The sequence below is a fragment of the Tachysurus vachellii genome, chromosome 12 (genome assembly GCF_030014155.1).
Source record: "Tachysurus vachellii isolate PV-2020 chromosome 12, HZAU_Pvac_v1, whole genome shotgun sequence".
Classification (NCBI taxonomy): Eukaryota; Metazoa; Chordata; class Actinopteri; order Siluriformes; family Bagridae; genus Tachysurus; species Tachysurus vachellii.
The window spans coordinates 2,421,986-2,431,985 of record NC_083471.1 but is presented as its reverse complement, the minus strand read 5'-3'; the positions used below and the strand labels follow the sequence as shown (position 1 = coordinate 2,431,985).

At 41.1% G+C, this 10,000-nt stretch overlaps 1 protein-coding gene across 2 annotated transcripts in view; it reads right to left on the bottom strand.

The window, feature by feature from the left end:
• Window positions 1–8,128: 8,128 nt before the first annotated feature.
• The window catches only part of esrrgb (estrogen-related receptor gamma b), an 8,848-nt gene continuing 6,976 nt past the window's right edge, over window positions 8,129–10,000 (bottom strand). For both annotated transcript variants that reach the window (XM_060883490.1, XM_060883491.1), the window contains exon 7: window positions 8,129–10,000. This exon is cut by the window's right edge and continues 562 nt beyond it. The gene's annotated coding sequence lies outside the window, so the exon portion shown is untranslated.

Sequence of the window (10,000 nt, the reverse complement as noted above, 5' to 3'; positions counted from 1 at the left end):
TCCTGTGTTCTATGCAGTATAATAATAAGTAGAATCCCATAATGACTGCAGTATTGACATGAAATGTCCAAACCCTCAGTAGCCACTTTTTGCCAAAAGTAGCCACTTTTAGCCAAAAGTATTGGCACCCCACCGGGTATACTGGTGACGTCACGTGTAGCCCCGCCCCCAGAATAAGCGAAATCAAAAATGAGCACAATATGGACATGTCATATATCAAAACACTCAGCCCAATGAGGGGAACTGCCCCACGTGTATTTTGGTCACGTCACGTGACGTCACGTGTATAGCCCCGCCCCCAAAATAAGCGAAATCAAAAATTTGCACAACATGGACATGTGACATATCAAAACACTCAGCCCAATGAGGGGAAGTGCCTCACGTGTGTTATGGTCACGTCACGTCACGTGTCGTCACGTGTCATCACGTGAAAATAAAAAATTTGCACAACATGGACATGTGACATATCAAAACACTCAACACAATGAGGGGAACTGCCCCACGTGTATTTTGGTCACGTCACGTGACGTCACGTGTAGCCCCGCCCCCAAAATAAGCGAAATCAAAAATTTGCACAACATGGACATGTGACATATCAAAACACTCAGCACAATGAGGGGAACTGCCCCACGTGTATTTTGGTCACGTCACGTGACGTCACGTGTAGCCCCGCCCCCAAAATAAGCGAAATCAAAAATTAGCACAACATGGACATGTGACATATCAAAACACTCAGCACAATGAGGGGAACTGCCCCACGTGTATTTTGGTCACGTCACGTGACGTCACGTGTAGCCCCGCCCCCAAAATAAGCGAAATCAAAAATTAGCACAACATGGACATGTCATATATCAAAACACTCAGCCCAATGAAGGGAAGTGCCTCACGTGTGTTATGGTCACGTCACGTCACGTGTCGTCACGTGTCATCACGTGAAAATAAAAAATTTGCACAACACGGACATGTGACATATCAAAACACTCAGCCCAATGAGGGGAAGTGCCTCACGTGTGTTATGGTCACGTCACGTCACGTGTCGTCACGTGTCATCACGTGAAAATAAAAAATTTGCACAACATGGACATGTGACATATCAAAACACTCAGCACAATGAGGGGAACTGCCTCATGGGTATTCGGATCATGTCACATGCTCATGTCCGCTTGCCTCCAAAAGTATTGGCACCCTAGCGGTCCAGTAGCTTTCACAATCTTTCTGTCCACTTGCCTCCAAAAGTAACACTAACCCTTATGTCCACTCGCCTCCAAAAAGCACCGGCCTTTGCGAATACTTGCACCGTCAAAGCCAACATCAAAGTTTGTCTCGACGAACTTTACAAATCTAGTTACTTTCTAAAATGGTCCCATTTTTTTACAATTTTATTTAGATTTCTGTTCTCTGACTCTGGATCCAAACACGGCGCACCGTTTCCTCATTCTGTCTGAGAAGAACAAAGTGGTGACAGACAGTAGGAAACATCAGCCGTACTCTGAACATCCAGAGAGATTTGTCGACTACAGTCAGGTGTTGTGTAAGGAGAGTGTGTGTGGACGCTGTTACTGGGAGGTGGAGTGGAGCAGTAAAGATTGTGTGTATATCGCAGTCTCATATAAAGACATCAGCAGGAAAGGTCGGGGTAATGAGGGTTGGTTTGGAGGCAACAATAAGTCCTGGGGTCTGAGATGTTCATCCTCCAGAATAGGAGTGTATGTGGATCACAGTGCAGGAACTCTGTCCTTCTACAGCGTCTCTGACACCATGAAGCTCCTCCACAGAGGCGGGAATCGAACCCACAACCCTGGAGGTGTGAGGCAAACGTGCTAACCACTAAGCCACCGTGCTCGTGTCTTTGGAGTATCACAGTAAAATATTACAGCAATTAACTTTCCTGGAAAAGAGACAACCAATATACAATAAAATATTATTGTAATTAAAATTGTAGATTAAATTTAGTTCTTTTTTATAGTTTACCAACAACAGTTAAGTTCAATTATCTATTTTTGGTCACAAAGCAGTTATACAGAATAAATGTAGTGGTTCGATAACGAACCATCCAGAGGTGAGAGTGATGAGCACAAATTCACCGAGATGACAAAAGGGAGGAACCGTAAGAGGAACCAGACTCAGACAAGCCTCTGGAAGCTTCATCTGTTATTTGTGTCCTGTTTATTCTGTTACAGCAGGGAGACACAGGTCCAGTCTGGTTTGGTGAGTTCACTTCAAGGAATGTGGTGTGTTATTTGTCTTCTCTTGTATATGTATGTATAATGTATGTATAATACATTTATTTTATTAGACTTGATTAAACTCCTGATTAGATATTCGTGCACCAGTGTATCCTAACCAGTAGAGGGCAGTATTGGTACATTTAGTATTGGAGTATGAAGGGTCAGAAACAATCACCAAGAATCCAAATTACAATCAGATAGAATTAGGATCAATCTATATTAGAATTAAAAATCAATAAGTATCAGAAATCTGTATTAAAATCTATTCATCTGTGTTACGGTTTTGCTCTCAGAGATGCTGAGCTTTCACAGAGCTCCAGAAACACAGAGATGCTCAGCAGCTGACATCAGCTTCACAACAGCAAGTTCACAGGCTGATTTTAATGAACTGTGACACAGAAATCATCAGGCTTTTAATAGCTTCATCAGTATTCACGGTTCGAGTTTGGACTGTGTTTATTAGAGAAGCGATGGGACCTCAGACCTAAAATCTGCTTATTTGGCTCCATGAACTTCGGTTCTATTTATAATTAATTAATAAATTAATTGAATAAACTTGCTTTAACCATAAGACAGATTTAGGGCAAGGTGTAAAGCCTTGAAGCCAGACATGGTGGTGACATCACGTTTATGATCAGTCCAAAACGGTGACGTGGAGGTTTTTTTATTTGTTTTGCAACTTGGGTCAAAAAATGTTCAACAAATTATGTTAGGTTTTTTATTGCTATGTTAAGTTGCTTAAATGCTCAGTATTTATCAGCTTTACTGAGGTGCAGCATCATATAAGTTCTCTCTCACTCACTCATCTTCTACCGCTTATCTGAACTACCTCGGGTCACGGGGAGCCTGTGCCTATCTCAGGCGTCATCGGGCATCAAGGCAGGATACACCCTGGACAGAGTGCCAACCCATCGCAGGGCACACACACACACACTCTCATTCACTCACACAATAACACACTATGGACAATTTTCCAGAGATGCCAATCAACCTACCATGCATGTCTTTGGACCGGGGGAGGAAACCGGAGTACCCGGAGGAAACCCCCGAGGCACGGGGAGAACATGCAAACTCCACACACACAAGGCGGAGGCGGGAATCGAACCCCCAACCCTGGAGGTGTGAGGCGAACGTGCTAACCACTAAGCCACCGTGCCCCAGTCATATAAGTTCTAACTTAAAAAACAACAACTTTTTGCTAACAATTTGCAGATCATGTATTAAATGCTTCTGCATGATCTGCAGACGTGTCGATCTGCACACACACGTCCGATTTTAACCCACAACACACCTAGTTAAGTCACCTGCTGACTCACATGCAGCTACACTTAGCAAATCTGTGGCCTACAGACGAGAAGGAAGCGGCTCCGGATCCAAGCCGCTGTCGGCTCCTCGAGCGTGTTCTGATCCGTCAGGTGCGAAAGTCACTTTGGATTAAAAGCGTGGTTTTCGTTATTCGGTGTTTACGCTGCATAACGCAATTTTCAGCACGTAAGCGAATCGCAAACAAGCTCGATTTAATTACCACTGCATCATCTGCCTCCAATTAGGGAAGGGACTTCATTATGTGCTGAATCCTTCAATCTACATTCCTACACCAGCAAAAAAAAACACATTCGTGTTCATTGTGGATCAGTTCCCAGTTTGACAGAGTGGTAAATTAGAGTTATTGATCACAGACAAGTTGCAGTCGTGCGTCTCAATGAGACTGGAGTATCACAGCTTTATCCTTGTCCATCCTTTACTTTCCTTTATCCTTTAGCTTACAACTGTTTGTTCTGAAATGTTCTGAACCGAACTGAACTGAACCGATCATTTAATTATTAAACAGATTAATTTTGCCTGTTCTTACGATTCTGTGTAATAATCATTGTTTGCTATGTTGTTTAACAGCCAAGGCTTACTTTTAAGAGATGACACAAAAACACTGAGAATTTTATTAACAGTAAAAAATTTAATTATTCTCTCCATCTTTACTTGCACTATGACACTTTAACTCCGGACTGACACTTTAACTCCGGACTGTCACTTTAACTCTGGACTGTCACTTTAACTCAGGACTGTCACTTTAACTCAGGACTGACACTTTAACTCAGGACTGACACTTTAACTCCGGACTGTCACTTTAACTCCGGACTGTCACTTTAACTCCGGACTGTCACTTTAACTCTACACTGTCACTTTATCTCTGGACTGACACTTTAACTCTGGAATGACACTTTAACTCCGGACTGTCACTTTAACTCCGGACTGTCACTTTAACTCTACACTGTCACTTTAACTCAGGACTGTCACTTTAACTCAGGACTGTCACTTTAACTCTACACTGTCACTTTAACTCAGGACTGACACTTTAACTCTACACTGTCACTTTAACTCAGGACTGACACTTTAACTCCGGACTGACACTTTAACTCAGGACTGACACTTTAACTCTACACTGTCACTTTAACTCTACACTGTCACTTTAACTCAGGACTGTCACTTTAACTCAGGACTGACACTTTAACTCTACACTGTCACTTTAACTCAGGACTGACACTTTAACTCAGGACTGACACTTTAACTCAGGACTGACACTTTAACTCTACACTGTCACTTTAACTCCGGACTGTCACTTTAACTCTACACTGTCACTTTAACTCTACACTGTCACTTTAACTCTACACTGTCACTTTAACTCAGGACTGACACTTTAACTCAGGACTGTCACTTTAACTCCGGACTGACACTTTAACTCTGGACTGTCACTTTAACTCAGGACTGACACTTTAACTCCGGACTGTCACTTTAACTCAGGACTGTCACTTTAACTCTACACTGTCACTTTAACTCTACACTGTCACTTTAACTCTACAATGACACTTTAACTCTACACTGACACTTTAACTCTACACTGTCACTTTAACTCAGGACTGTCACTTTAACTCAGGACTGTCACTTTAACTCTACACTGTCACATTAACTCTACACTGTCACTTTAACTCTACACTGACACTTTAACTCCGGACTGTCACTTTAACTCCGGACTGTCACTTTAACTCAGGACTGACACTTTAACTCCGGACTGTCACTTTAACTCTACACTGTCACTTTAACTCCGGACTGTCACTTTAACTCCGGACTGTCACTTTAACTCTACACTGTCACTTTAACTCTACACTGACACTTTAACTCCGGACTGTCACTTTAACTCTACACTGTCACTTTAACTCCGGACTGTCACTTTAACTCTACACTGTCACTTTAACTCAGGACTGTCACTTTAACTCTACACTGTCACTTTAACTCCGGACTGTCACTTTAACTCAGGACTGACACTTTAACTCAGGACTGTCACTTTAACTCTACACTGACACTTTAACTCCGGACTGTCACTTTAACTCTACACTGTCACTTTAACTCCGGACTGTCACTTTAACTCTACACTGTCACTTTAACTCCGGACTGTCACTTTAACTCTACACTGTCACTTTAACTCAGGACTGTCACTTTAACTCTACACTGACACTTTAACTCCGGACTGTCACTTTAACTCCGGACTGTCACTTTAACTCCGGACTGTCACTTTAACTCTACACTGTCACTTTAACTCAGGACTGTCACTTTAACTCTACACTGTCACTTTAACTCTACACTGTCACTTTAACTCAGGACTGTCACTTTAACTCAGGACTGACACTTTAACTCCGGACTGTCACTTTAACTCCGGACTGTCACTTTAACTCCGGACTGTTACTTTAACTCTACACTGTCACTTTAACTCTGGACTGACACTTTAACTCTGGACTGACACTTTAACTCCGGACTGACACTTTAACTCTACACTGTCACTTTAACTCTACACTGTCACTTTAACTCCGGACTGTCACTTTAACTCTACACTGTCACTTTAACTCAGGACTGACACTTTAACTCCGGACTGTCACTTTAACTCTACACTGACACTTTAACTCAGGACTGTCACTTTAACTCAGGACTGACACTTTAACTCCGGACTGTCACTTTAACTCAGGACTGACACTTTAACTCCGGACTGTCACTTTAACTCAGGACTGACACTTTAACTCCGGACTGTCACTTTAACTCCGGACTGTCACTTTAACTCCGGACTGTCACTTTAACTCCGGACTGTCACTTTAACTCAGGACTGACACTTTAACTCTGGACTGACACTTTAACTCCGGACTGTCACTTTAACTCCGGACTGTCACTTTAACTCTACACTGTCACTTTAACTCAGGACTGTCACTTTAACTCAGGACTGTCACTTTAACTCTACACTGTCACTTTAACTCAGGACTGACACTTTAACTCTACACTGTCACTTTAACTCAGGACTGACACTTTAACTCCGGACTGACACTTTAACTCAGGACTGACACTTTAACTCTACACTGTCACTTTAACTCTACACTGTCACTTTAACTCAGGACTGTCACTTTAACTCAGGACTGACACTTTAACTCTACACTGTCACTTTAACTCTACACTGTCACTTTAACTCAGGACTGACACTTTAACTCAGGACTGACACTTTAACTCTGGACTGACACTTTAACTCAGGACTGACACTTTAACTCTACACTGTCACTTTAACTCCGGACTGTCACTTTAACTCTACACTGTCACTTTAACTCTACACTGTCACTTTAACTCTACACTGTCACTTTAACTCAGGACTGACACTTTAACTCAGGACTGTCACTTTAACTCCGGACTGACACTTTAACTCTGGACTGTCACTTTAACTCAGGACTGACACTTTAACTCCGGACTGTCACTTTAACTCAGGACTGTCACTTTAACTCTACACTGTCACTTTAACTCTACACTGTCACTTTAACTCTACACTGACACTTTAACTCTACACTGACACTTTAACTCTACACTGTCACTTTAACTCAGGACTGTCACTTTAACTCAGGACTGTCACTTTAACTCTACACTGTCACATTAACTCTACACTGTCACTTTAACTCTACACTGACACTTTAACTCCGGACTGTCACTTTAACTCCGGACTGTCACTTTAACTCAGGACTGACACTTTAACTCCGGACTGTCACTTTAACTCTACACTGTCACTTTAACTCCGGACTGTCACTTTAACTCTACACTGTCACTTTAACTCAGGACTGTCACTTTAACTCTACACTGTCACTTTAACTCTACACTGTCACTTTAACTCCGGACTGTCACTTTAACTCTACACTGTCACTTTAACTCCGGACTGACACTTTAACTCCGGACTGACACTTTAACTCAGGACTGACACTTTAACTCTACACTGTCACTTTAACTCTACACTGACACTTTAACTCCGGACTGACACTTTAACTCCGGACTGACACTTTAACTCAGGACTGACACTTTAACTCAGGACTGACACTTTATCTCCGGACTGACACTTTACACACATGTGTGTATGTGTGTATGTGTATGTGTATGTGTGTATGTGTGTATGTGTATGTGTGTATGTGACAAATAAAATTTGATTTGATTTGACACTTTTCGGGTTTGTTGTCATCACTGGCCATCATGATGAAAATGACATGGTGTACAAGCATAAACAATGTGTTTCTATTGGACAGATTTAACACTGATTCGTTTCAGAGAGCAGAGATAAAGTGCTTTCGTTCTCTCTCTCTCTCTCTCTCTCTCTCTCTCTCTCTCTCTCTCTCTCTCTCTCTTGGTCCGTTTTTCTCTCCTAGAATCGTGTTTTTTTTCTGCTACTAGTCTGACAATTACATTTGGTTTGGTCTTTACAAATCGTCCGTAGTCTTGAAGGCTCTACAAAGGACATGTCCATGTCCACGAAAATCTCTGCAACGAGGATCAAAATGAGATGAATAAGAAGAAGATAAACATGGAGTCTGAACACACCTGAGAGGGTTGAGTTTATAATTTAATCTTTGATTTGATCTTTATTTCCAGTTAAATCACAGCTAACATTAGCGTGATGAGTGAATTCATCAATCCCCCATTCAGCACATCTATTTATTTATTCATTTAGCCACTGCTGTAAAAAACCATCATGTGAAACTACAAAAGACATTTTTTTCTTTAAGGACACATCCAATAATATTTAAAGAAATACTGACAAATTTGTTGTCGCTTCTGAAACAATTTCCGTCCCAAAAGAAAAGTTGGTTGGTGTTCGATTTTTCTGTGCTGTGTGTTGAGTATGTTTTTTTTTTGGTTATCGCTTAATAATCTTCTTGACTTTTTTAAGAGCACACAGTTAATTTATAAACACGACATGTTAATCGTTCTGTTAGATTTCTTCTTGCAAATCCTTCATGAAGAAACACTGAAAAGAAACAACATGTCATTTGCATGTTTTCCTTTTTTTCTAAGATCCGCCTTTTGAGGTTTCCGCGCCTGGGCCGTATTCAAAGTCGAGTTTTGCGTCATTTTGCCTATTTAACATCCACAAAAACGTTTCTTTTGTTTTGTTTTTCCTGCATAAAATTACCCCAGTCGGAGTCACTGATCTTCTGGCAGACAGTTTGTCCTTCAAAACGCTGGATCAAGTGCTATTTTATACACACTGAATAATAGAAAAGATTATTTTCATTTCATTTCACAACAAAGCAAAAATTTCTATTTCCTTCTTTAATCTGGATTTTTTTTAGATTTTAATTTTGTGCTTGTGTTTAAAGGTATGATTGCTGTATAACATCCTGGATACCGTTACTAAAGAAAATGACTTGCACGATTTGTGATATCAATAAAGCAGCCAGAAAAGTGACAGATCGCTGTTTAACTCCAGTCTAATAAGGTGAAACTTTACCCAGGTTAATATCAATGCAATGTTTGGACTTAAAGGTGGGGTCTCTGTTGTTTGAAAAATGCTTTAGAAAACAGCAAACAAAACAAAAACAAAACTAACGTGTAGCCAATCAGCAGAAAGGGGCGGGGCTTGTCAATATGCAGTGGAGAGAGTGTTCAGTGTTCATGTGTGACATTAGCAGAAAGCGGTTTTAACATTGACATGGAGGATAAAAACAAAGAAAGAAAGTGAAAAAAGGCTTACGATAAGGTAAGAAGTAGGACGTGTTAATATAGGATCAGCTTTCCAGCGCTGGAGAGAACTGAACGTCTTCCGCGTGAAACAGAGCTAAACCTTTCACGGTACAACACACAGTACTACAAAAACACATTTGTATTACCATATTATTACTCATTGTGTTCATTTACTGATAAAAATATACCCTCGGCCAGCCGCCCCAGCGGGTTCCGCCATAATACTTGTCTGGGTTATTCTTGGGTTATACTTGTCTGGTGTATGTGTGGGGCGGAGCTATCAATACAGGGGTGGGACCCATTTGGGTTAGGGGCGTGTTTGTTTTGGTGATTTCAAATGTCAACATTGGCTTTCAAACAACAGAGACCGCATTAAGGTCGACTCTGAATACGACCTTCAGTGGCTTGAAGGTCACAAAGGTCTCAAATCTCAGTAGCTTCACAGAACCAGTAAGTCATTTTTTTTTTTTAAATGTGATCTGAGATGTAAATCTACAGTTTTTTCTATTATTGCAAGAAACCTGAAATCCTATATTTTCTCACTTCCTTTGAACTGTGGGGAGGTTCGAGCTCAACAGCATCGACCTTCAACAATACAATCGTGAAGCATCAACATAAACAACGATCAGCAGCAACGCCTGCAATTCTCCTGCTGAGACTTATTACATTCTTATAAATAACACATCTTTATTGTGAACAACGATTATTTTTTATGTTTTTTGTAGTTTTCTGTTAGCTCGCCA